This window comes from Pseudophryne corroboree, chromosome 8, assembly GCF_028390025.1.
Source record: "Pseudophryne corroboree isolate aPseCor3 chromosome 8, aPseCor3.hap2, whole genome shotgun sequence".
Classification (NCBI taxonomy): domain Eukaryota; kingdom Metazoa; phylum Chordata; class Amphibia; order Anura; family Myobatrachidae; genus Pseudophryne; species Pseudophryne corroboree.
This window is the reverse complement of record NC_086451.1, coordinates 199,975,570-199,999,510: the sequence shown is the minus strand read 5'-3', so window position 1 is coordinate 199,999,510 and position 23,941 is coordinate 199,975,570. Positions and strand designations below refer to the sequence as shown.

Genomic DNA, 23,941 nt, shown 5'->3' with positions numbered 1-23,941 from the left:
GGAAAATACGTTTGTTTTCTCACCGTCGACACTGGAGTCAGTGTCCGTGTCTGTGTCTGTATCGACCTGAGGTAACGGGCGCTTTAGAGCCCCTGACGGTGTTTGAGACGCCTGTACAGGTATTAACTGATTTGCCGGCTGTCTCATGTCGTCAACAGTCTTTTGTAAAGTGCTGACACTATCACGTAATTCTTTCCATAAGACCATCCAGTCAGGTGTCGACTCCCTAGGGGGTGACATCACTAACACAGGCAATTGCTCCGCCTCCACACCATTTTCCTCCTCATACATGTCGACACAACGTACCGACACACAGCACACACACAGGGAATGCTCTGATAGAGGACAGGACCCCACTAGCCCTTTGGGGAGACAGAGGGAGAGTTTGCCAGCACACACCAGAGCGCTATATATATACAGGGATAACCTTATATAAGTGTTTTTCCCTAATATAGCTGCTGTATATATTTATTAGAGATGAGCGGGTTCGGTTCCTCGGAATCCGAACCCGCCCGAACTTCATGTTTTTTTTCACGGGTCCGAGCGACTCGGATCTTCCCGCCTTGCTCGGTTAACCCGAGCGCGCCCGAACGTCATCATGACGCTGTCGGATTCTCGCGAGGCTCGGATTCTATCGCGAGACTCGGATTCTATATAAGGAGCCGCGCGTCGCCGCCATTTTCACTCGTGCATTGAGATTGATAGGGAGAGGACGTGTCTGGCGTCCTCTCCATTAGAATAGAGATAGATTAGATAGAGAGAGAGAGATTGTGCAGAGTCGCAGACAGAGTTAGTTTACCACAGTCAGTGACCAGTGCAGTTGCTAGTTAACTTTTATTTAATATAATATATCCGTTCACTTCTCTCTGCTATATCCGTTCTCTGCCTGAAAAAAAAAACGATACACAGCACAGTCAGTCACACAGTGTGACTCAGTCTGTGTGCACTCAGCTCAGCCCAGTGTGCTGCACAGTCATCAATGTATAAATTAAAAGCTTATAATTAATTGTGGGGGAGACTGGGGAGCACTGCAGGTTGTTAGCAGGAGCCAGGAGTACAATTATATTAATTAACAGTGCACACTTTTGCTGCAGGAGTGGTGACCAGTGCCTGACCACCAGTATAGTATTGTTGTATACTACTAATATCTCTTTAAATATCAACCAGTCTATATTAGCAGCAGACACAGTACAGTGCGGTAGTTCACGGCTGTGGCTACCTCTGTGTCGGCACACGGCAGGCAGTCCGTCCGACCAGAATTGTATTATTTATTATTATATACCTACCACCTAACCGTGGTTTTTTTTTCATTCTTTATACCGTCATAGTGTCATCCTAATTGTTACGAGTATACTACTATCTCTTTATCAACCAGTGTACAGTGCGGTAGTTCACGGCTGTGGCTACCTCTGTGTCGGCACACGGCAGGCAGTCCGTCCGACCAGAATTGTATTATTTATTATTATATACCTACCACCTAACCGTGGTTTTTTTTTCATTCTTTATACCGTCATAGTGTCATCCTAATTGTTACGAGTATACTACTATCTCTTTATCAACCAGTGTACAGTGCGGTAGTTCACGGCTGTGGCTACCTCTGTGTCGGCACACGGCAGGCAGTCCGTCCGACCAGAATTGTATTATTTATTATTATATACCTACCACCTAACCGTGGTTTTTTTTTTCATTCTTTATACCGTCATAGTGTCATCCTAATTGTTACGAGTATACTACTATCTCTTTATCAACCAGTGTACAGTGCGGTAGTTCACGGCTGTGGCTACCTCTGTGTCGGCACACGGCAGGCAGTCCGTCCGACCAGAATTGTATTATTTATTATTATATACCTACCACCTAACCGTGGTTTTTTTTTTCATTCTTTATACCGTCATAGTGTCATCCTAATTGTTACGAGTATACTACTATCTCTTTATCAACCAGTGTACAGTGCGGTAGTTCACGGCTGTGGCTACCTCTGTGTCGGCACACGGCAGGCAGTCCGTCCGACCAGAATTGTATTATTTATTATTATATACCTACCACCTAACCGTGGTTTTTTTTTCATTCTTTATACCGTCATAGTGTCATCCTAATTGTTACGAGTATACTACTATCTCTTTATCAACCAGTGTACAGTGCGGTAGTTCACGGCTGTGGCTACCTCTGTGTCGGCACACGGCAGGCAGTCCGTCCGACCAGAATTGTATTATTTATTATTATATACCTACCACCTAACCGTGGTTTTTTTTTCATTCTTTATACCGTCATAGTGTCATCCTAATTGTTACGAGTATACTACTATCTCTTTATCAACCAGTGTACAGTGCGGTAGTTCACGGCTGTGGCTACCTCTGTGTCGGCACACGGCAGGCAGTCCGTCCGACCAGAATTGTATTATTTATTATTATATACCTACCACCTAACCGTGGTTTTTTTTTCATTCTTTATACCGTCATAGTGTCATCCTAATTGTTACGAGTATACTACTATCTCTTTATCAACCAGTGTACAGTGCGGTAGTTCACGGCTGTGGCTACCTCTGTGTCGGCACACGGCAGGCAGTCCGTCCGACCAGAATTGTATTATTTATTATTATATACCTACCACCTAACCGTGGTTTTTTTTTTCATTCTTTATACCGTCATAGTGTCATCCTAATTGTTACGAGTATACTACTATCTCTTTATCAACCAGTGTACAGTGCGGTAGTTCACGGCTGTGGCTACCTCTGTGTCGGCACACGGCAGGCAGTCCGTCCGACCAGAATTGTATTATTTATTATTATATACCTACCACCTAACCGTGGTTTTTTTTCCATTCTTTATACCGTCATAGTGTCATCCTAATTGTTACGAGTATACTACTATCTCTTTATCAACCAGTGTACAGTGCGGTAGTTCACGGCTGTGGCTACCTCTGTGTCGGCAGTCGGCAGGCAGTCCGTCCATCCATAATTGTATTATTATTATAATATATACCACCTAACCGTGGTTTTTTTATACCACCTAACCGTGGCAGTCCGTCCATAATTGTATACTAGTATCCAATCCATCCATCTCCATTGTTTACCTGAGGTGCCTTTTAGTTCTGCCTATAAAATATGGAGAACAAAAAAGTTGAGGTTCCAAAATTAGGGAAAGATCAAGATCCACTTCCACCTCGTGCTGAAGCTGCTGCCACTAGTCATGGCCGAGACGATGAAATGCCAGCAACGTCGTCTGCCAAGGCCGATGCCCAATGTCATAGTACAGAGCATGTCAAATCCAAAACACCAAATATCAGAAAAAAAAGGACTCCAAAACCTAAAATAAAATTGTCGGAGGAGAAGCGTAAACTTGCCAATATGCCATTTACCACACGGAGTGGCAAGGAACGGCTGAGGCCCTGGCCTATGTTCATGGCTAGTGGTTCAGCTTCACATGAGGATGGAAGCACTCAGCCTCTCGCTAGAAAACTGAAAAGACTCAAGCTGGCAAAAGCACCGCAAAGAACTGTGCGTTCTTTGAAATCCCAAATCCACAAGGAGAGTCCAATTGTGTCGTTTGCGATGCCTGACCTTCCCAACACTGGACGTGAAGAGCATGCGCCTTCCACTATTTGCATGCCCCCTGCAAGTGCTGGAAGGAGCACCCGCAGTCCAGTTCCTGATAGTCAGATTGAAGATGTCAGTGTTGAAGTACACCAGGATGAGGAGGATATGGGTGTTGCTGGCGCTGGGGAGGAAATTGACCAGGAGGATTCTGATGGTGAGGTGGTTTGTTTAAGTCAGGCACCCGGGGAGACACCTGTTGTCCGTGGGAGGAATATGGCCGTTGACATGCCAGGTGAAAATACCAAAAAAATCAGCTCTTCGGTGTGGAGGTATTTCACCACAAATGCGGACAACAGGTGTCAAGCCGTGTGTTCCCTTTGTCAAGCTGTAATAAGTAGGGGTAAGGACGTTAACCACCTCGGAACATCCTCCCTTATACGTCACCTGCAGCGCATTCATAATAAGTCAGTGACAAGTTCAAAAACTTTGGGTGACAGCGGAAGCAGTCCACTGACCAGTAAATCCCTTCCTCTTGTAACCAAGCTCACGCAAACCACCCCACCAACTCCCTCAGTGTCAATTTCCTCCTTCCCCAGGAATGCCAATAGTCCTGCAGGCCATGTCACTGGCAAGTCTGACGAGTCCTCTCCTGCCTGGGATTCCTCCGATGCATCCTTGCGTGTAACGCCTACTGCTGCTGGCGCTGCTGTTGTTGCCGCTGGGAGTCGATGGTCATCCCAGAGGGGAAGTCGTAAGCCCACTTGTACTACTTCCAGTAAGCAATTGACTGTTCAACAGTCCTTTGCGAGGAAGATGAAATATCACAGCAGTCATCCTACTGCAAAGCGGATAACTGAGGCCTTGGCATCCTGGGTGGTGAGAAACGTGGTTCCGGTATCCATCATTACTGCAGAGCCAACTAGAGACTTGTTGGAGGTACTGTGTCCCCGGTACCAAATACCATCTAGGTTCCATTTCTCTAGGCAGGCGATACCGAAAATGTACACAGACCTCAGAAAAAGAGTCACCAGTGTCCTAAAAAATGCAGCTGTACCCAATGTCCACTTAACCACGGACATGTGGACAAGTGGAGCATGGCAGGGTCAGGACTATATGACTGTGACAGCCCACTGGGTAGATGTATGGACTCCCGCCGCAAGAACAGCAGCGGCGGCACCAGTAGCAGCATCTCGCAAACGCCAACTCTTTCCTAGGCAGGCTACGCTTTGTATCACCGCTTTCCAGAATACGCACACAGCTGAAAACCTCTTACGGCAACTGAGGAAGATCATCGCGGAATGGCTTACCCCAATTGGACTCTCCTGTGGATTTGTGGCATCGGACAACGCCAGCAATATTGTGTGTGCATTAAATCTGGGCCAATTCCAGCACGTCCCATGTTTTGCACATACCTTGAATTTGGTGGTGCAGAATTTTTTAAAAAACGACAGGGCCGTGCAAGAGATGCTGTCGGTGGCCAGAAGAATTGCGGGACACTTTCGGCGTACAGGCACCACGTACAGAAAACTGGAGCACCACCAAAAACTACTGAACCTGCCCTGCCATCATCTGAAGCAAGAAGTGGTAACGAGGTGGAATTCAACCCTCTATATGCTTCAGAGGTTGGAGGAGCAGCAAAAGGCCATTCAAGCCTATACAATTGAGCACGATATAGTAGGTGGAATGCACCTGTCTCAAGTGCAGTGGAGAATGATTTCAACGTTGTGCAAGGTTCTGATGCCCTTTGAACTTGCCACACGTGAAGTCAGTTCAGACACTGCCAGCCTGAGTCAGGTCATTCCCCTCATCAGGCTTTTGCAGAAGAAGCTGGAGGCATTGAAGGAGGAGCTAACACGGAGCGATTCCGCTAGGCATGTGGGACTTGTGGATGCAGCCCTTAATTCGCTTAACAAGGATTCACGGGTGGTCAATCTGTTGAAATCAGAGCACTACATTTTGGCCACCGTGCTCGATCCTAGATTTAAAGCCTACCTTGGATCTCTCTTTCCGGCAGACACAGGTCTGCTGGGGTTGAAAGACCTGCTGGTGACAAAATTGTCAAGTCAAGCGGAACGCGACCTGTCAACATCTCCTCCTTCACATTCTCCCGCAACTGGGGGTGCGAGGAAAAGGCTCAGAATTCTGAGCCCACCCGCTGGCGGTGATGCAGGGCAGTCTGGAGCGACTGCTGATGCTGACATCTGGTCCGGACTGAAGGACCTGACAACGATTACGGACATGTCGTCTACTGTCACTGCATATGATTCTCTCAACATTGATAGAATGGTGGAGGATTATATGAGTGACCGCATCCAAGTAGGCACGTCACACAGTCCGTACTTATACTGGCAGGAAAAAGAGGCAATTTGGAGGCCCTTGCACAAACTGGCTTTATTCTACCTAAGTTGCCCTCCCACAAGTGTGTACTCCGAAAGAGTGTTTAGTGCCGCCGCTCACCTTGTCAGCAATCGGCGTACGAGGTTACATCCAGAAAATGTGGAGAAGATGATGTTCATTAAAATGAATTATAATCAAGTCCTCCGCGGAGACATTGACCAGCAGCAATTGCCTCCACAAAGTACACAGGGAGCTGAGATGGTGGATTCCAGTGGGGACGAATTGATAATCTGTGAGGAGGGGGATGTACACGGTGATATATCGGAGGGTGAAGATGAGGTGGACATCTTGCCTCTGTAGAGCCAGTTTGTGCAAGGAGAGATTAATTGCTTCTTTTTTGGGGGGGGTCCAAACCAACCCGTCATATCAGTCACAGTCGTGTGGCAGACCCTGTCACTGAAATGATGGGTTGGTTAAAGTGTGCATGTCCTGTTTTGTTTATACAACATAAGGGTGGGTGGGAGGGCCCAAGGATAATTCCATCTTGCACCTCTTTTTTCTTTTCTTTTTCTTTGCATCATGTGCTGATTGGGGTGGGTTTTTTGGAAGGGACACCCTGCGTGACACTGCAGTGCCACTCCTAGATGGGCCCGGTGTTTGTGTCGGCCACTAGGGTCGCTAATCTTACTCACACAGCTACCTCATTGCGCCTCTTTTTTTCTTTGCGTCATGTGCTGTTTGGGGAGGGTTTTTTGGAAGGGACATCCTGCGTGACACTGCAGTGCCACTCCTAGATGTGCCCGGTGTTTGTGTCGGCCACTAGGGTCGCTAATCTTACTCACACAGTCAGCTACCTCATTGCGCCTCTTTTTTTCTTTGCGTCATGTGCTGTTTGGGGAGGGTTTTTTGGAAGGGCCATCCTGCGTGACACTGCAGTGCCACTCCTAGATGGGCCCGGTGTTTGTGTCGGCCACTAGGGTCGCTAATCTTACTCACACAGCTACCTCATTGCGCCTCTTTTTTTCTTTGCGTCATGTGCTGTTTGGGGAGGGTTTTTTGGAAGGGACATCCTGCGTGACACTGCAGTGCCACTCCTAGATGGGCCCGGTGTTTGTGTCGGCCACTAGGGTCGCTTATCTTACTCACACAGCGACCTCGGTGCAAATTTTAGGACTAAAAATAATATTGTGAGGTGTGAGGTATTCAGAATAGACTGAAAATGAGTGTAAATTATGGTTTTTGAGGTTAATAATACTTTGGGATCAAAATGACCCCCAAATTCTATGATTTAAGCTGTTTTTTAGTGTTTTTTGAAAAAAACACCCGAATCCAAAACACACCCGAATCCGACAAAAAAAATTCGGTGAGGTTTTGCCAAAACGCGTTCGAACCCAAAACACGGCCGCGGAACCGAACCCAAAACCAAAACACAAAACCCGAAAAATTTCAGGCGCTCATCTCTAATATTTATATGCCAATTTAGTGCCCCCTCTCTCTTGTTTTACCCTGTTTCTGTAGTGCAGGACTGCAGGGGAGAGTCAAGAAGCCTTCCTCCAACGGAGCTGTGAGGAAAAAATGGCGCCAGTGTGCTGAGGAGATAGGCTCCGCCCCTTTTTCGGCGGCCTTTCTCCCGCTTTTTTATGTAAAAATAGGCAGGGGTTAAATACATCCATATAGCCCAGGAGCTATATGTGATGTATTTTTTTTTTTTTTTTGCCAAAAAGGTGTTTTTATTGCGTCTCAGGGCGCCCCCCCCAGCGCCCTGCACCCTCAGTGACCGGAGTGTGAAGTGTGCTGAGAGCAATGGCGCACAGCTGCGGTGCTGTGCGCTACCTTAGTGAAGACAGGACGTCTTCTGCCGCCGATTTTCCGGACCTCTTCAGTCTTCTGGCTCTGTAAGGGGGACGGCGGCGCGGCTCCGGGACCCATCCATGGCTGGGCCTGTGATCGTCCCTCTGGAGCTAATGTCCAGTAGCCTAAGAAGCCCAATCCACTCTGCACGCAGGTGAGTTCGCTTCTTCTCCCCTTAGTCCCTCGATGCAGTGAGCCTGTTGCCAGCAGGTCTCACTGAAAATAAAAAAACCTATTAAACTTTTACTCTAAGCAGCTCAGGAGAGCCACCTAGATTGCACCCTTCTCGTTCGGGCACAAAATCTTAACTGAGGCTTGGAGGAGGGTCATAGGGGGAGGAGCCAGTGCACACCAGGTAGTCCTAAAGCTTTTTACTTTTGTGCCCAGTCTCCTGCGGAGCCGCTATTCCCCATGGTTCTTTCGGAGTCCCCAGCATCCACTAGGACGTTAGAGAAATCTAGGATCGAGCACGGTGGCCAAAATGTAGTGCTCTGATTTCAACAGATTGACCACCCGTGAATCCTGGTTAAGCGAATTAAGGGCTCCATCCACAAGTCCCACATGCCTAGCGGAATCGCTCTGTTTTAGCTCCTCCTTCAATCTCTCCAGCTTATTCTGCAAAAGCCTGATGAGGGGAATGACCTGACTCAGGCTGGCAGTGTCTGAACTGACTTCACGTGTGGCAAGTTCAAAGGGTTGCAGAACCTTGCACAACGTTTAAATCATTCTCCACTGCGCTTGAGTCAGGTGCATTCCACCTCCTTTGCCTATATCGGGGCCAGATGTATAGGCTTGAATGGCCTTTTGCTGCTCCTCCATCCTCTGAAGCATATAGAGGGTTGAATTCCACCTCGTTACCACCTCTTGCTTCAGATGATGGCAGGGCAGGTTCAGGTATTTTTGGTGGTGCTCCAGTCTTCTGTACGCGGTGCCCGAATGCCGAAAGTGGCCCGCATTTATACGGGCCACCGACAGCATCTCTTGCACGCCCCTGTCGTTTTTTAAATAATTCTGCACCACTAAATTCAAGGTATGTGCTAAACATGGGACGTGCTGGAATTTGCCCAGATGTAATGCACGCACAATATTGCTGGCGTTGTCCGATGTCACAAATCCCCAGGAGAGTCCAATTGGGGTAAGCCATTCTGCGATCATCTTCCTCAGTTGCCGTAAGAGGTTTTCAGCTGTGTGCGTATTCTGGAAAGCGGTGATACAAAGCGTAGCCTGCCTAGGAACGAGTTGGCGTTTGCGAGATTCTGCTACTGGTGCCGCCGCTGCTGTTCTTGCAGCGGGAGGCAATACATCTACCCAGTGGGCTGTCACAGTTATATAGTCCTGAGTCTGCCCTGCTCCACTTGTCCACATGTCTGTGGTTAAGTGGACATTGGGTACAACTGCATTTTTTAGGACACTGGTGACTATTTTTCTGAGGTCTGTGTACATTTTCGGTATCGCCTGCCTAGAGAAATGGAACCTAGATGGTATTTGGTACCGGGGACACAGTACCTCAATCAAGTCTATAGTTGGCTCTGAATTAACGATGGATACCGGAACCACGTTTCTCGCCGCCCAGGCTGCCAAGGCCTCAGTTGTCTGCTTTGCAGCAGGATGACTACTGTGATATTTCATCTTCCTCGCAAAGGACTGTTGTACAGTCAATTGCTTACTGGAAGTAGTACAAGTGGTCTTCCGACTTCCCCTCTGGGATGACGATCGACTCCCAGCAGCAACAACAGCAGCGCCAGCAGCAGTAGGTGTTACACTCAAGGATGCATCGGAGGAATCCCAGGCAGGAGAGGACTCGTCAGACTTGCCAGTGACATGGCCTGCAGGACTATTGGCTTTCCTGGGTAAGGAGGAAATTGACACTGAGGGAGTAGGTGGTGTGGTTTGCAGGAGCTTGGTTACAAGAGGAAGGGATTTACTGGTCAGTGGACTGTTTCCGCTGTCGCCCAAAGTTTTTGAACTTGTCACTGACTTATGATGAATGCGCTGCAGGTGACGTATAAGGGAGGATGTTCCGAGGTGGTTAACGTCCTTACCCCTACTTATTACAGCTTGACAAAGGCAACACACGGCTTGACACCTGTTGTCCGCATTTGTGTTGAAATAATTCCACACCAAAGAGCTGATTTTTTTTGTATTTTGACCAGGCATGTCAATGCCCATATTCGTCCCACGGACAACAGGTGTCTCCCCGGGTGCCTGACTTAAACAAACCACCTCACCATCAGAATCCTCCTTGTCAATTTCCTCCCCAGCGCCAGCAACACCCATATCCTCATCCTGGTGTACTTCAACACTGACATCTTCAATTTGACTATCAGGAACTGGACTGCGGGTGCTCCTTCCAGCACTTGCAGGGGGCGTGCAAATGGTGGAAGGCGCAAGCTCTTCCCGTCCAGTGTTGGGAAGGTCAGGCATTGCAACCGACACAATTGGACTCTCCTTGGGGATTTGTGATTTCGAAGAACGCACAGTTCTTTGCTGTGCTTTTGCCAGCTTAAGTCTTTTCTTTTTTCTAGCGAGAGGATGAGTGCTTCCATCCTCATGTGAAGCTGAACCACTAGCCATGAACATAGGCCAGGGCCTCACCCGTTCCTTGCCACTCCATGTCGTAAATGGCATATTGGCAAGTTTACGCTTCTCCTCAGACGCTTTTAATTTTGATTTTTGGGTCATTTTACTGATCTTTTGTGTTTTGGAATTTACATGCTCTGTACTATGACATTGGGCATCGGCCTTGGCAGACGACGTTGATGGCATTTCATCGTCTCGGCCATGACTAGTGGCAGCAGCTTCAGCACGAGGTGGAAGTGGATCTTGATCTTTCCCTATTTTTTAAACCTCCACATTTTTGTTCTCCATATTTTAATGCGCACAACTAAAAGGCACCACAGGTATACAATGTAGATGGATGGATAGTATACTTAATGGATGACGAGTGACGACACAGAGATAGGTACAGCAGTGGCCTACCGTACTGCTATATACAGTATAATGGACCTGGTGGACACTGTCAGCAGACTGCTAAACTACTAGTATAAAAAAAAAGCCACCACAGGTATACAATGTAGATGGATGGATAGTATACTTTATGGATGACGAGTGACGACACAGAGGTAGGTACAGCAGTGGCCTACCGTACTGCTATATACAGTATAATGGACCTGGTGGACACTGTCAGCAGACTGCTAAACTACTAGTATAAAAAAAGCCACCACAGGTATACAATGTAGATGGATGGATAGTATACTTAATGGATGACGAGTGACGACACAGAGGTAGGTACAGCAGTGGCCTACCATACTGCTATATACAGTATAATGGACCTGGTGGACACTGTCAGCAGACTGCTAAAATACTAGTATAAAAAAAAGCCACCACAGGTATACAATGTAGATGGATGGATAGTATACTTTATGGATGATGAGTGACAACACAGAGGTAGGTACAGCAGTGGCCTACCGTACTGCTATATACAGTATAATGGAACTGGTGGACACTGTCAGCAGACTGCTAAACTACTAGTATAAAAAAAAAAACCACTGCAGGTATATAATGTAGATGGATGGAAAATATAGTTAATGGATGACGAGTGACGAAACAGAGGTAGGTACAGCAGTGGCCTACCGTACTGCTATATACAGTATAATGGACCTGGTGGACACTGTCAGCAAACTGCTAAACTAGTATAAAAAAAAGCCACCACAGGTATACAATGTAGATGGATGGATAGTATACTTAATGGATGACGAGTGACGACACAGAGGTAGGTACAGCAGTGGCCTACCGTACTGCTATATACAGTATAATGGACCTGGTGGACACTGTTAGCAGACTGCTAAACTACTAGTATGAAAAAAAAAGCCACCACAGGTATACAATGTAGATGGATGGATAGTATACTTAATGGATGACGAGTGACGACACAGAGGTAGGTACAGCAGTGGCCTACCGTACTGCTATATACAGTATAATGGACCTGGTGGACACTGTTAGCAGACTGCTAAACTACTAGTATAAAAAAAAGCCACCACAGGTATACAATGTAGATGGATGGATAGTATACTTTATGGATGACGAGTGACGACACAGAGGTAGGTACAGCACTGGCCTACCGTACTGCTATATACAGTATAATGGACCTGGTGGACACTGTCAGCAAACTGCTAAACTAGTATAAAAAAAAAAGCCACCACAGGTATACAATGTAGATGGATGGATAGTATACTTAATGGATGACGACTGACGACACAGAGGTAAGTACAGCAGTGTCCTACCGTACTGCTATATACAGTATAATGGACCTGGTGGACACTGTCAGCAGACTGCTAAACTACTAGTATAAAAAAAAAGCCACCACAGGTATACAATGTAGATGGATGGATAGTATACTTAATGGATGACGAGTGACGACACAGAGGTAGGTACAGCAGTGGCCTACCGTACTGCTATATACAGTTTAATGGACCTGGTGGACACTGTCAGCAGACTGCTAAACTACTAGTATAAAAAAAAGCCACCACAGGTATACAATGTAGATGGATGGATAGTATACTTAATGGATGACGAGTGACGACACAGAGGTAGGTACAGCAGTGGCCTACCGTACTGCTATATACAGTATAATGGACCTGGTGGACACTGTCAGCAGACTGCTAAACTACTAGTATAAAAAAAAGCCACCACAGGTATACAATGTAGATGGATGGATAGTATACTTTATGGATGACGAGTGACGACACAGAGGTAGGTACAGCAGTGGCCTACCGTACTGCTATATACAGTATAATGGACCTGGTGGACACTGTCAGCAGACTGCTAAACTACTAGTATTAAAAAAAAAGCCACCACAGGTATACAATGTAGATGGATGGATAGTATACTTTATGGATGACGAGTGACGACACAGAGGTAGGTACAGCAGTGGCCTACCGTACTGCTATATACAGTATAATGGACCTGGTGGACACTGTCAGCAAACTGCTAAACTACTAGTATAAAAAAAAAAGCCACAGGAGTGTTTTTCAGGCAGACAAACGTATACTGGTGGTCACTGTCAGCAAAACTCTGCACTGTACTCCTGCTATAGCTGCTCCCCAGTCCCCACAATTAAGCAGTGTGAGCACTCAGCACAGATATATCATGCAGCACACTGAGCACAGATATGGTATGGACATACTTGCCAATATTCTGGCTGCTCTCTTTGGGAGAGAGCAGCCAGGTCGGCTCAGCAGGGGGGCAGGGGCAGGCTGTGACGTGGGGAGGAGGCGGACCGGAGGCGGGACGGGGGTGGCGCAGGGGCGGGGCAGAGTTACTATGTCACACCCTTTAAGCCACGCCCCCGCTCTGTAATGCCGCGATCCCCGGCATTACACTGCAGGGGGCGTGGCTATGATGACGCGATTCAGCAAGAATGGCGTCATCAACTGCCCGGACCGCCCACTTTACACAGTAAGTGGGCGGACGGGCAGGGTGACTGCTGGTTTCGGGAGACTTGCCTGCTCTTCCGTGGGGCCGGGAGGTTCACCCGATTTTCGGGAGCCTCCCGGCCATTCCGGGAGAGTAGGCAAGTATGGGTATGGAGCGTTTTTTTCAGGCAGAGAACGGATAAAAAACTGGTGGTCACTTATCAGCAAAACTCTGCATTGTACTCCTCCTAACAGCTGCTCCCCAATCCTCCCCACAATAGTAAAATAAACAAGCAAAGCAATCAGATCAACTGTCTCGTATATAAACGGAGAGGACGCCAGCCACGTCCTCTCCCTATCAATCTCAATGCACGTGTGAAAATGGCGGCGACGCGCAGCTGCTTATATAGAATCCGAATCTCGCGAGAATCCGACAGCAGGATGATGACGTTCGGGCGCGCTCGGGTTAACCGAGCCATACGGGAGAATCAGAGTATGGCTCGGACCAGTGTACAAAGGGTGAAGTTCGGGGGGGTTCGGTTTCTCGGAAACCGAACCCGCTCATCACTAATAATATGCAGTACTGGACTGTACTTACTCCTCAGGGACAGCCGCAGTAATTCCAGTTTCCTGGGCTCCCTGGTGACCAGATCACTCCACTTCCTCTGGCTGCGGGACTGGCCATATAAGCAGGATCAGAAGCTCTCTCTAATGTAGTATATCCCTGCCATTTTTGCCTGATGTAAGACGCCAGATGCAGTCCACAAACCGTGGATTGAATCTGCTGGCTGTGTACAAAACCTATTGTAGCCCACAATGCGTGCAAACTGAATTTGCTTCCCCACCGCCTGCAATGTGTTGTACAAATAACGGATTTTATCCGGTGTCTGTGTACAAAACATAATGGAGCCCAGCGGGAAAGAATAAACAGACCATACAAGTTTATTTCTTTAAAAAAAAATATATAAAAATAAATCCACCAAAAAATAAAAAAATGTCTGGTCTCGACAGGATTCGAACACAGAATGAACGCATTGCAGGCAGGCACTGTAACCATTATGCCACCACTAACCGCACTATAATTAGGCTCTCCAGGTAAATATATTATGTGTTTGGATGTGTTGTAATGTGTTGTATTAACGGATTTTGTCCGGTGTCTGTGTACAAACCATAATGGTGCCTTCCAAGATGTCCCATTAATGACATAGAGATCGAGTGGCATTGTGCATTACATATTTAGGGCTATTTGAAGCAAATGAACCTGAAATGATGTCCGAAATGTACATGCTGTTTATGCTTCACCAATAAAAGATATTTTCCCCAATGTAATGACAATATTGATAGTGGACGAGTGCACCGTGGTTGGGGTTATTGCTTTGTTACAACGAGCTCAGCAGGAAAGAATAAACAGACCAAATAAGTTTATTTCATAAAAAAAAAAATATATATATATATATATATATATATATATATAAAATTAAATCCATAAAAAAAATCATTCTGGTCTCGCCAGGATTCAAACACGGGTTGCACGCATTGCGTGCAGACACTGTAACCATTATTCCAGTGCTGACCATGCTATGAGTAGGCACTCCAGGTAAATATATGATATGTTATGATGTGTTCTACTCTTAGTGAACGCGCGGCACTGTGCTTAACATGGAGCATTTGCCACCTAGCGGTGAAACTGTGTATTACATTGCTTGGGACACAACGCACGCCATAACGTTATTACAACTCGCGATTCTGGTCCCTAAATAGTGCGCTATGAGCAACGGTGTATGAGGATACATCTGTACCTATGATATAGGCAAAGGAGGGGGACTGCACCTGACTCAAGCGCAGTGGAGAATGATTTCAATGTTGTGCAAGGTTCTGCAACCCTTTGAACTTGCTACACGTGAAGTCAGTTCAGACACTGCCAGCCTGAGTCAGGTCATTCCCCTCATCAGGCTTTTGCAGAAGAAGCTGGAGAGATTGAAGAAGGAGCTAAAAAAGAGCATTTCCGCTAGGCATGTGGGACTTGTGGATGGAGCCCTTATTTCGCTTAACCAGGATTCACGGGTGGTCAATCTGTTGAAATCAGAGCACTACATTTTGGCCACCGTGCTCGATCCTAGATTTAAAACCTACGTTGGATCTCTCTTTCCGGCAGACACAAGTCTGCAGAGGTTCAAAGACCTGCTGGTGAGAAAATTGTCAAGTCAAGCGGAACGTGATCCGTCAACAGCTCCTCCTTCACATTCTCCCGCAACTGGGGCTGCGAGGAAAAGGCTAAGAATTCCGAACCCACCCGCTGGCGGTGATGCAGGGCAGTCTGGAGTGAGTGCTGACATCTGGTCCGGACTGAAGGACCTGCCAACGATTACTGACATGTCGTCTACTGTCACTGCATATGATTCTGTCACCATTGAAAGAATGGTGGAGGATTATATGAGTGACCATATCCAAGTAGGCACGTCAGACAGTCTGTACGCATACTGGCAGGAAAAAGAGGCAATTTGGAGGCCCTTGCAGAAACTAGTGATGAGCGCGAACCCCCCCGAACTTTACCCTTTTTACACGGGTCCGAGCCATACTCGGATTCTCCCGTATGGCTCGGTTAACCCGAGCGCGCCCGAACGTCATCATCCCGCTGTCGGATTCTCGCGAGATTCGGATTCTATATAAGCAGCCGCGCGTCGCCGCCATTTTCACTCGTGCATTGGAGATGATAGGGAGAGGACGTGGCTGGCGTCCTCTCCGTTTATTGTAGAAGACAGTTGATTCTTGTTTGTTTTTTATTGCTTAATTGTGGGGAGGATTGGGGAGCAGCTGTTAGGAGTACAGTGCAGAGTTTTGCTGATAAGGGACCACCAGTTTTTATCTGTTCTCTGCCTGAAAAAAACGCTCCATACCATATCTGTGCTCAGTGGGCTGCATGATATATCTGTGCTGAGTGCTCACACTGCTTAATTGTGGGGACTGGGGAGCAGCTATAGCAGGAGTACAGTGCAGAGTTTTGCTGACAGTGACCACCAGTATACATTGTCTGCCTGAAAAACACTCCATATCTGTGATCATAGTGTGCTGCTTTATTGTGGGGACTGGGGACCACCAGTATAATTAATATTATATAGGAGGAGTACAGTGCAGAGTGCACTGCTGTACCTACCTCTGTGTCGTCACTCGTCATCCATTAAGTATACTATCCATCTACATTGTATACCTGTGGTGCATTTTAGTTTAGCAGTTTGCTGACAGTGTCCTCCAGTATACTATATATAGCAGTACGGTAGGCCACTGCTGTACCTACCTCTGTGTCGTCACTCGTCATTCATTAAGTATACTATCCATCTACATTCTATACCTGTGGGGCATTTTAGTTTAGCAGTTTGCTGACAGTGTCCACCAGTATACTATATATAGCAGTACGGTAGGCCACTGCTGTACCTACCTCTGTGTCGTCACTCGTCATCCATTAAGTATACTATCCATCTACATTGTATACCTGTGGTGCATTTTAGACTAGTTTAGCAGTTTGCTGACAGTGTCCACCAGTATACTATATATAGCCAGAGCCGGCGCTAGCCGCTCAGCAGCTCCTGCAAAGCAGGGAGGCGCTGGTCGGAAGAGGCGCTCTCCCTGCTCTGCTGTTGCTGCTGGCTAATGGTTGCCGCTGCGTCTGTCACACTGTATGACAGACGCAGGCAACGTGAAGCGCTGCTCCGGCTCTCTCCCTCCTGTTTCCACCACCTCTGACCTCCTCATGGCCGTGGCATGTCACCTGGGCGCTGATCCCCCCCCCTAATGCTCCCCTCCCTGTGCAGCAGCCGTCGGGATGAAACTGAACATAAACTACATCTCCCAGCAGCCCTTGCTGCCGGGAGGTGTAATTTACTTTCAGTTTCATTTGTGCAGTAATCCGTTTGTCAAGACTGAGGGGGCAGAGGCAGGGCACAAGTTACCAAAGCCTTTCCCCACCCCCTTCTTCCCCCCACTCAGAGCCAGATTAAGGATGGGGCCCCGGGGGACTCGGGGAGAGAGAGAGCAATGCAGGAGAGTGAAATCTGCAAGAGAGCTGTGGAGTGTGCTACAGCCTGTCTGTCTGCAAAAGTAAGATAGGCTGTATTGAAACTTTTATTTTCTACTGTCATCAATTAAATGTGAATTTTATGATCTCAGCCAAATATATATATCTGTGTATGTGTGCATATATATATATATATATATATATATATATATATTGTGTGTTGTGTCTGTGTGTGTATATATATATATATATATATATGTATGTATGTATATATTTATATATATATATATATATATATACTGTGTGTCACTAGTACTGTGGGCGCTCTGTGGATCACTACTGCTGTGGGCGCTCTGTGTGGCACAACTACTGTGGGCGCTCTGTGTGGCACGACTACTGTGGACGCTCTGTGTGGCACGACTACTGTGGGCGCTCTGTGTTGCACGACTACTGTGGACGTTCTGTGTGGCACGACTACTGTGGGCGCTCTGTGTGGCATGAATACTGTGGGCGTTCTGTGTGGCATGACTACTGTGGGCGCTCTGTGTGGCATGAATACTGTGGGCGTTCTGTGTGGCATGACTACTGTGGGCGCTCTGTGTGGCACGACTACTGTGGGCGCTCTGTGTGGCATGAATACTGTGGGCGTTCTGTGTGGCATGACTACTGTGGGCGCTCTGTGTTGCACGACTACTGTGGACGTTCTGTGTGGCACGACTACTGTGGGCGCTCTGTGTGGCATGAATACTGTGGGCGTTCTGTGTGGCATGACTACTGTGGATGCTCTGTGTGGCACGACTACTGTGCGCGTTCTGTGTGGCACGACTACTGTGGGCGCTCTGTGTTGCACGACTACTGTGGACGTTCTGTGTGGCACGACTACTGTGGGCGCTCTGTGTGGCATGAATACTGTGGGCGTTCTGTGTGGCATGACTACTGTGGATGCTCTGTGTGGCACGACTACTGTGCGCGCTCTGTGTGGCACGACTACTGTGGGCGCTCTGTGTGGCATGAATACTGTGGGCGTTCTGTGTGGCATGACTACTGTGGATGCTCTGTGTGGCACGACTACTGTGGGCGTTCTGTGTGGCACGACTACTGTGGATGCTCTGTGTGGCACGACTACTGTGCGCGTTCTGTGTGGCACGACTACCGTGGGCGCTCTGTGTGGCACGACTACTGTGGGCGTTCTGTGTGGCACGACTACTGTGGGCGTTCTGTGTGGCACGACTACTGTGGGCGTTCTGTGTGGCACGACTACTGTGGGCGTTCTGTGTGGCACGACTACTGTGGACGCTCTGTGTGGCACGACTACTGTGCGCGTTCTGTGTGGCATGACTACTGTGGATGCTCTGTGTGGCACGACTACTGTGCGCGTTCTGTGTGGCACGACTACCGTGGGCGCTCTGTGTGGCACGACTACTGTGGGCGTTCTGTGTGGCACGACTACTGTGGGCGTTCTGTGTGGCACGACTACTGTGCGCGTTCTGTGTGGCATGACTACTGTGGGTGCTCTGGGTAGCACGACTACTGTGAGCATTATGTATTAGGCACGCTATCATTGTGGGCATTATGTGTGGCACTACTACTGTGGGTATTGTGTATAAGGAGCACTACTGTGTATCGTAATGTGAATTAGGTACACAACTAACTGGTGCAATATGAATCAGGGGCACAACATGTGGTATAATGTGAATGCGATTGTGATACTGTGTGGCGTAATTTTAATTGTGGATACTATTATGTGGCCACGCCCCTTCCATGTGAGACCACGCCCCTTTGATGAGCCCTGCCCCTTTTTTACATATGGGAGGGAGGGCGCAAATTTATTGTTTGCAGGGAGGCGCCGGACACCCTAGCACCGGCCCTGTATATAGCAGTACGGTAGGCCACTGCTGTACCTACCTCTGTGTCGTCACTCGTCATCCATTAAGTATACTATCCATCTACATTGTATACCTGTGGTGCATTTTAGTTTAGCAGTTTGCTGACAGTGTCCACCAGTATACTATATATAGCAGTACGGTAGGCCACTGCTGTACCTACTTCTGTGTCGTCACTCGTCATCCATTAAGTATACTATCCATCTACATTGTATACCTGTGGTGCATTTTAGACTAGTTTAGCAGTTTGCTGACAGTGTCCACCAGTATACTATATATAGCAGTACGATAGGCCACTGCTGTACCTACCTCTGTGTCGTCACTCGTCATCCATTAAGTATACTATTCATCTACATTGTATACCTGTGGTGCATTTTAGTTTAGCAGTTTGCTGACAGTGTCCACCAGTATACTATATATAGCAGTACGGTAGGCCACTGCTGTACCTACCTCTGTGTCGTCACTCGTCATCCATTAAGTATACTATTCATCTACATTGTATACCTGTGGTGCATTTTAGACTAGTTTAGCAGTTTGCTGACAGTGTCCACCAGTATACTATATATAGCAGTACGGTAGGCCACTGCTGTACCTACTTCTGTGTCGTCACTCGTCATCCATTAAGTATACTATCCATCTACATTGTATACCTGTGGTGCTTTTTAGTTTAGCAGTTTGCTGACAGTGTCCACCAGTATACTATATATAGCAGTACGGTAGGCCACTGCTGTACCTACCTCTGTGTCGTCACTCGTCATCCATTAAGTATACTATTCATCTACATTGTATACCTGTGGTGCATTTTAGTTTAGCAGTTTGCTGACAGTGTCCACCAGTATACTATATATAGCAGTACGATAGGCCACTGTTGTACCTACCTCTGTGTCGTCACTCGCCATCCATTAAGTATACTATCCATCTACATTGTATACCTGTGGTGCTTTTTAGTTTAGCAGTTTGCTGACAGTGTCCACCAGTATATTATATATAGCAGTACGGTAGGCCACGGCTGTATCTACCTCTGTGTCGTAAGTCGTCATCCATTAAGTATACTATCCATCTACATTGTATACCTGTGGTGCATTTTAGTTTAGCAGTTTGCTGACAGTGTCCACCAGTATACTATATATAGCAGTATGGTAGGCCACTGCTGTACCTACCTCTGTGTCGTCACTCGTCATCCATTAAGTATACTATCCATCTACATTGTATACCTGTGGTGCATTTTAGTTGTGCGCAGTATATATAGTAGTAGGCCATTGCTATTGATACTGGCATATAATTCCACACATTAAAATATGGAGAACAAAAATGTGTAGGTTAAAAAAATAGGGAAAGATCAAGATCCACTTCCACCTCGTGCTGAAGCTGCTGCCACTAGTCATGGCCGAGACGATGAAATGCCATCCACGTTGTCTGCCAAGGCCCATTCCCAATGTCATAGTAGAGAGCATGTAAAATCCAAAACACAAAAGTTCAGTAAAATGACCCAAAAATCAAAATTAAAAGCGTCTGAGGATTAGCGTAAACTTGCCAATATGCCATGTACGACACGGAGTGGCAAGGAACGGCTGAGGCCCTGGCCTATGTTCATGGCTAGTGGTTCAGCTTCAAATGAGGATGGAAGCACTCATCCTCTCGCTAGAAAAAAGAAAAGACTTAAGCTGGCAAAAGCACAGCAAAGAACTGTGCGTTCTTCGAAATCACAAATCCCCAAGGAGAGTCCAATTGTGTCGGTTGCGATGCCTGACCTTCCCAACACTGGACGGGAAGAGCTTGCTCCTTCCACCATTTGCACGCCCCCTGCAAGTGCTGGAAGGAGCACCCGCAGTCCAGTTCCTGATAGTCAAATTGAAGAGGTCAGTGTTGAAGTACACCAGGATGAGTATATGGGTGTTGCTGGTGCTGGGGAGGAAATTGACAAGGAGGATTCTGATGGTGAGGTGGTTAGTTTAAGTCAGGCTCCCGGGGAGACACCTGTTGTCCGTGGGACGAATATGGCCATTGACATGCCTGGTCAAAATACAAAAAAAAAATCAGCTCTTCAGTGTGGAATTATTTCAACACAAATGCGGACAACAGGTGTCAAGCTGTGTGATGTCTTTGTCAAGCTGTAATAAGTAGGGGTAAGGACGTTAACCACCTCGGAACATCCTCCCTTATACGTCACCTGCAGCGCATTCATCATAAGTCAGTGACAAGTTCAAAAACTTTGGGTGACAGCGGAAGCAGTCCACTGACCACTAAATCCCTTCCTCTTGTAACCAAGCTCCTGCAAACCACACCACCAACTCGCTCAGTGTCAATTTCCTCCTTACCCAGGAATGCCAATAGTCCTGCAGGCCATGTCACTGGCAAGTCTGACGAGTCCTCTCCTGCCTGGGATTCCTCCGATGCATCCTTGAGTGTAACGCCTACTGCTGCTGGCGCTGCTGTTGTTGCTGCTGGGAGTCGATCGTCATCCCTGAGGGGAAGTCAGAAGACCACTTGTACTACTTCCAGTAAGCAATTGACTGTCCAACAGTCCTTAGCGAGGAAGATGAAATATCACAGCAGTCATCCTGCTGCAAAGCGGATAACTGAGGCCTTGGCATCCTGGGTGGTGAGAAACGTGGTTCCGGTATCCATAGTTAATTCAGAGCCAACTATAGACTTGATTAAAGTACTGTGTCCCCGGTACCAAATACCACCTAGGTTCCATTTCTCTAGGCAGGCGATACCGAAAATGTACACAGACCTCAGAAAAAGACTCACCAGTGTCCTAAAAAATGCAGTTGTACCCAATGTCCACTTAACCACGGACATGTGTACAAGTGGAGCAGGGCAGACTCAGGACTATATGACTGTGACAGCCCACGGGGTAGATGTATTGCCTCCCGCAGCAAGAACAGCAGCGGCGGCACCAGTAGCAGCATCTCGCAAACGCCAACTCGTTCCTAGGCAGGCTACGCTTTGTATCACCGCTTTCCAGAATAGGCACACAGCTGAAAACCTCTTACGGCAACTGAGGAAGATCATCGCAGAATGGCTTACCCCAATTGGACTCTCCTGGGGATTTGTGACATCGGACAACGCCAGCAATATTGTGCGTGCATTACATCTGGGCAAATTCCAGCATGTCCCATGTTTTGCACATACCTTGAATTTGGTGCTGCAGAATTATTTAAAAAACGACAGGGGCGTGCAAGAGATGCTGTCGGTGGCCCGAAGAATTGCGGGCCACTTTCGGCATTCATGCACCGCGTACAGAAGACTGGAGCACCACCAAACATTCCTGAACCTGCCCTGCCATCATCTGAAGCAAGAGGTGGTAACGAGGTGGAATTCAACCCTCTATATGCTTCAGAGGATTGAGGAGCAGCAAAAGGCCATTCAAGCCTATACATCTGGCCACGATATAGGCAAAGGAGGTGGAATGCACCTGACTCAAGCGCAGTGGAGAATGATTTCAACGTTGTGCAAGGTTCTGCAACCCTTTGAACTTGCCACACGTGAAGTCAGTTCAGACACTGCCAGCCTGAGTCAGGTCATTCCCCTCATCAGGCTTTTGCAGAAGAAGCTGGACACATTGAAGGAGGAGCTAAAACAGAGCGATTCCGCTAGGCATGTGGGACTTGTGGATGGAGCCCTTAATTTGCTTAACCAGGATTCACGGGTGGTCAATCTGTTGAAATCAGAGCACTACATTTTGGCCACCGTGCTCGATCCTAGATTTAAAACCTATGTTGTATCTCTCTTTCTGGCAGACACAAGTCTGCAGAGGTTCAAAGACCTGCTGGTGAGAAAATTGTCAAGTCAAGCGGAACGTGACCCGTCACCATCTCCTCCTTCACATTCTCCCGCAACTGGGGGTGAGAGGAAAAGGCTAAGAATTCCGAGCCCACCTGCTGGCGGTGATGCAGGGCAGTCTGGAGCGAGTGCTGACATCTGGTCCGGACTGAAGGACCTGCCAACGATTACTGACATGTCGACTACTGTCACTGCATATGATTCTGTCACCATTGAAAGAATGGTGGAGGATTATATGTGACCGCATCCAAGTAGGCACGTAAGACAGTCCGTACGTATACTGGCAGGAAAAAGAGGCAATTTGGAGGCCCTTGCACAAACTGGCTTTATTCTACCTAAGTTGCCCTCCCTCCAGTTTGTACTCCGAAAGAGTGTTTAGTGCAGCCGCTCACCTTGTCAGCAATCGGCGTACGAGGTTACTTCCAGAAAATGTGGAGAAGATGATGTTCATTAAAATGAATTAGAATCAATTCCTCCGTGGAGACATTCACCAGCAGCAATTGCCTCCAGAAAGTACACGGGGACCTGAGATGGTGGATTCCAGTGGGGACGAATTAATAATCTGTGAGGAGGGGGATGTACACAGTGAAAGGGGTGAGGAATCGGAGGATGATGATGAGGTGGACATCTTGCCTCTGTAGAGCCAGTTTGTGCAAGGAGAGATTGATTGCTTCTTTTTTGGTGGGGGCCCAAACCAACCAGTGATTTCAGTCACAGTCGTGTGGCAGACCCTGTCACTGAAATGATGGGTTCGTTAAAGTGTGCATGTCCTGTTTATACAACATAAGGGTGGGTGGGAGGGCCCAAGGACAATTCCATCTTGCACCTCTTTTTTCTTTCATTTTTCTTTGCATCATGTACTGTTTGGGGACAATTTTTTTGAAGGGCCATCCTGCGTGACACTGCAGTGACACTCCTAGATGGGCCAGGTGTTTGTGTCGGCCACTTGTGTCGCTTAGCTTAGTCACACAGCGACCTTGGTGCGCCTCTTTTTTTCTTTGCATCATGTGCTGTTTGGGGACAATTTTTTTGAAGGGCCATCCTGCCTGACACTGCAGTGCCACTCCTAGATGGGCCAGGTGTTTGTGTCGGCCACTTGGGTCGCTTAGCTTAGTCACACAGC

At 47.5% G+C, this 23,941-nt stretch overlaps 2 long non-coding RNA genes across 2 annotated transcripts in view; one reads left to right on the top strand and one right to left on the bottom strand.

Annotated features, from left to right (window-relative positions):
- LOC134947607 (uncharacterized) overlaps positions 1 to 23,941 on the bottom strand; it is a 62,690-nt gene that overhangs the window by 34,335 nt on the left and 4,414 nt on the right. The gene's annotated exons all lie outside the window — the stretch shown is intronic.
- LOC134947606 (uncharacterized) overlaps positions 17,035 to 23,941 on the top strand; it is a 56,340-nt gene continuing 49,433 nt past the window's right edge. The window contains exon 1 of the long non-coding RNA XR_010182649.1: positions 17,035 to 17,229. This is a non-coding gene — a long non-coding RNA (uncharacterized LOC134947606). The remainder of the gene's footprint in view (positions 17,230 to 23,941) is intronic.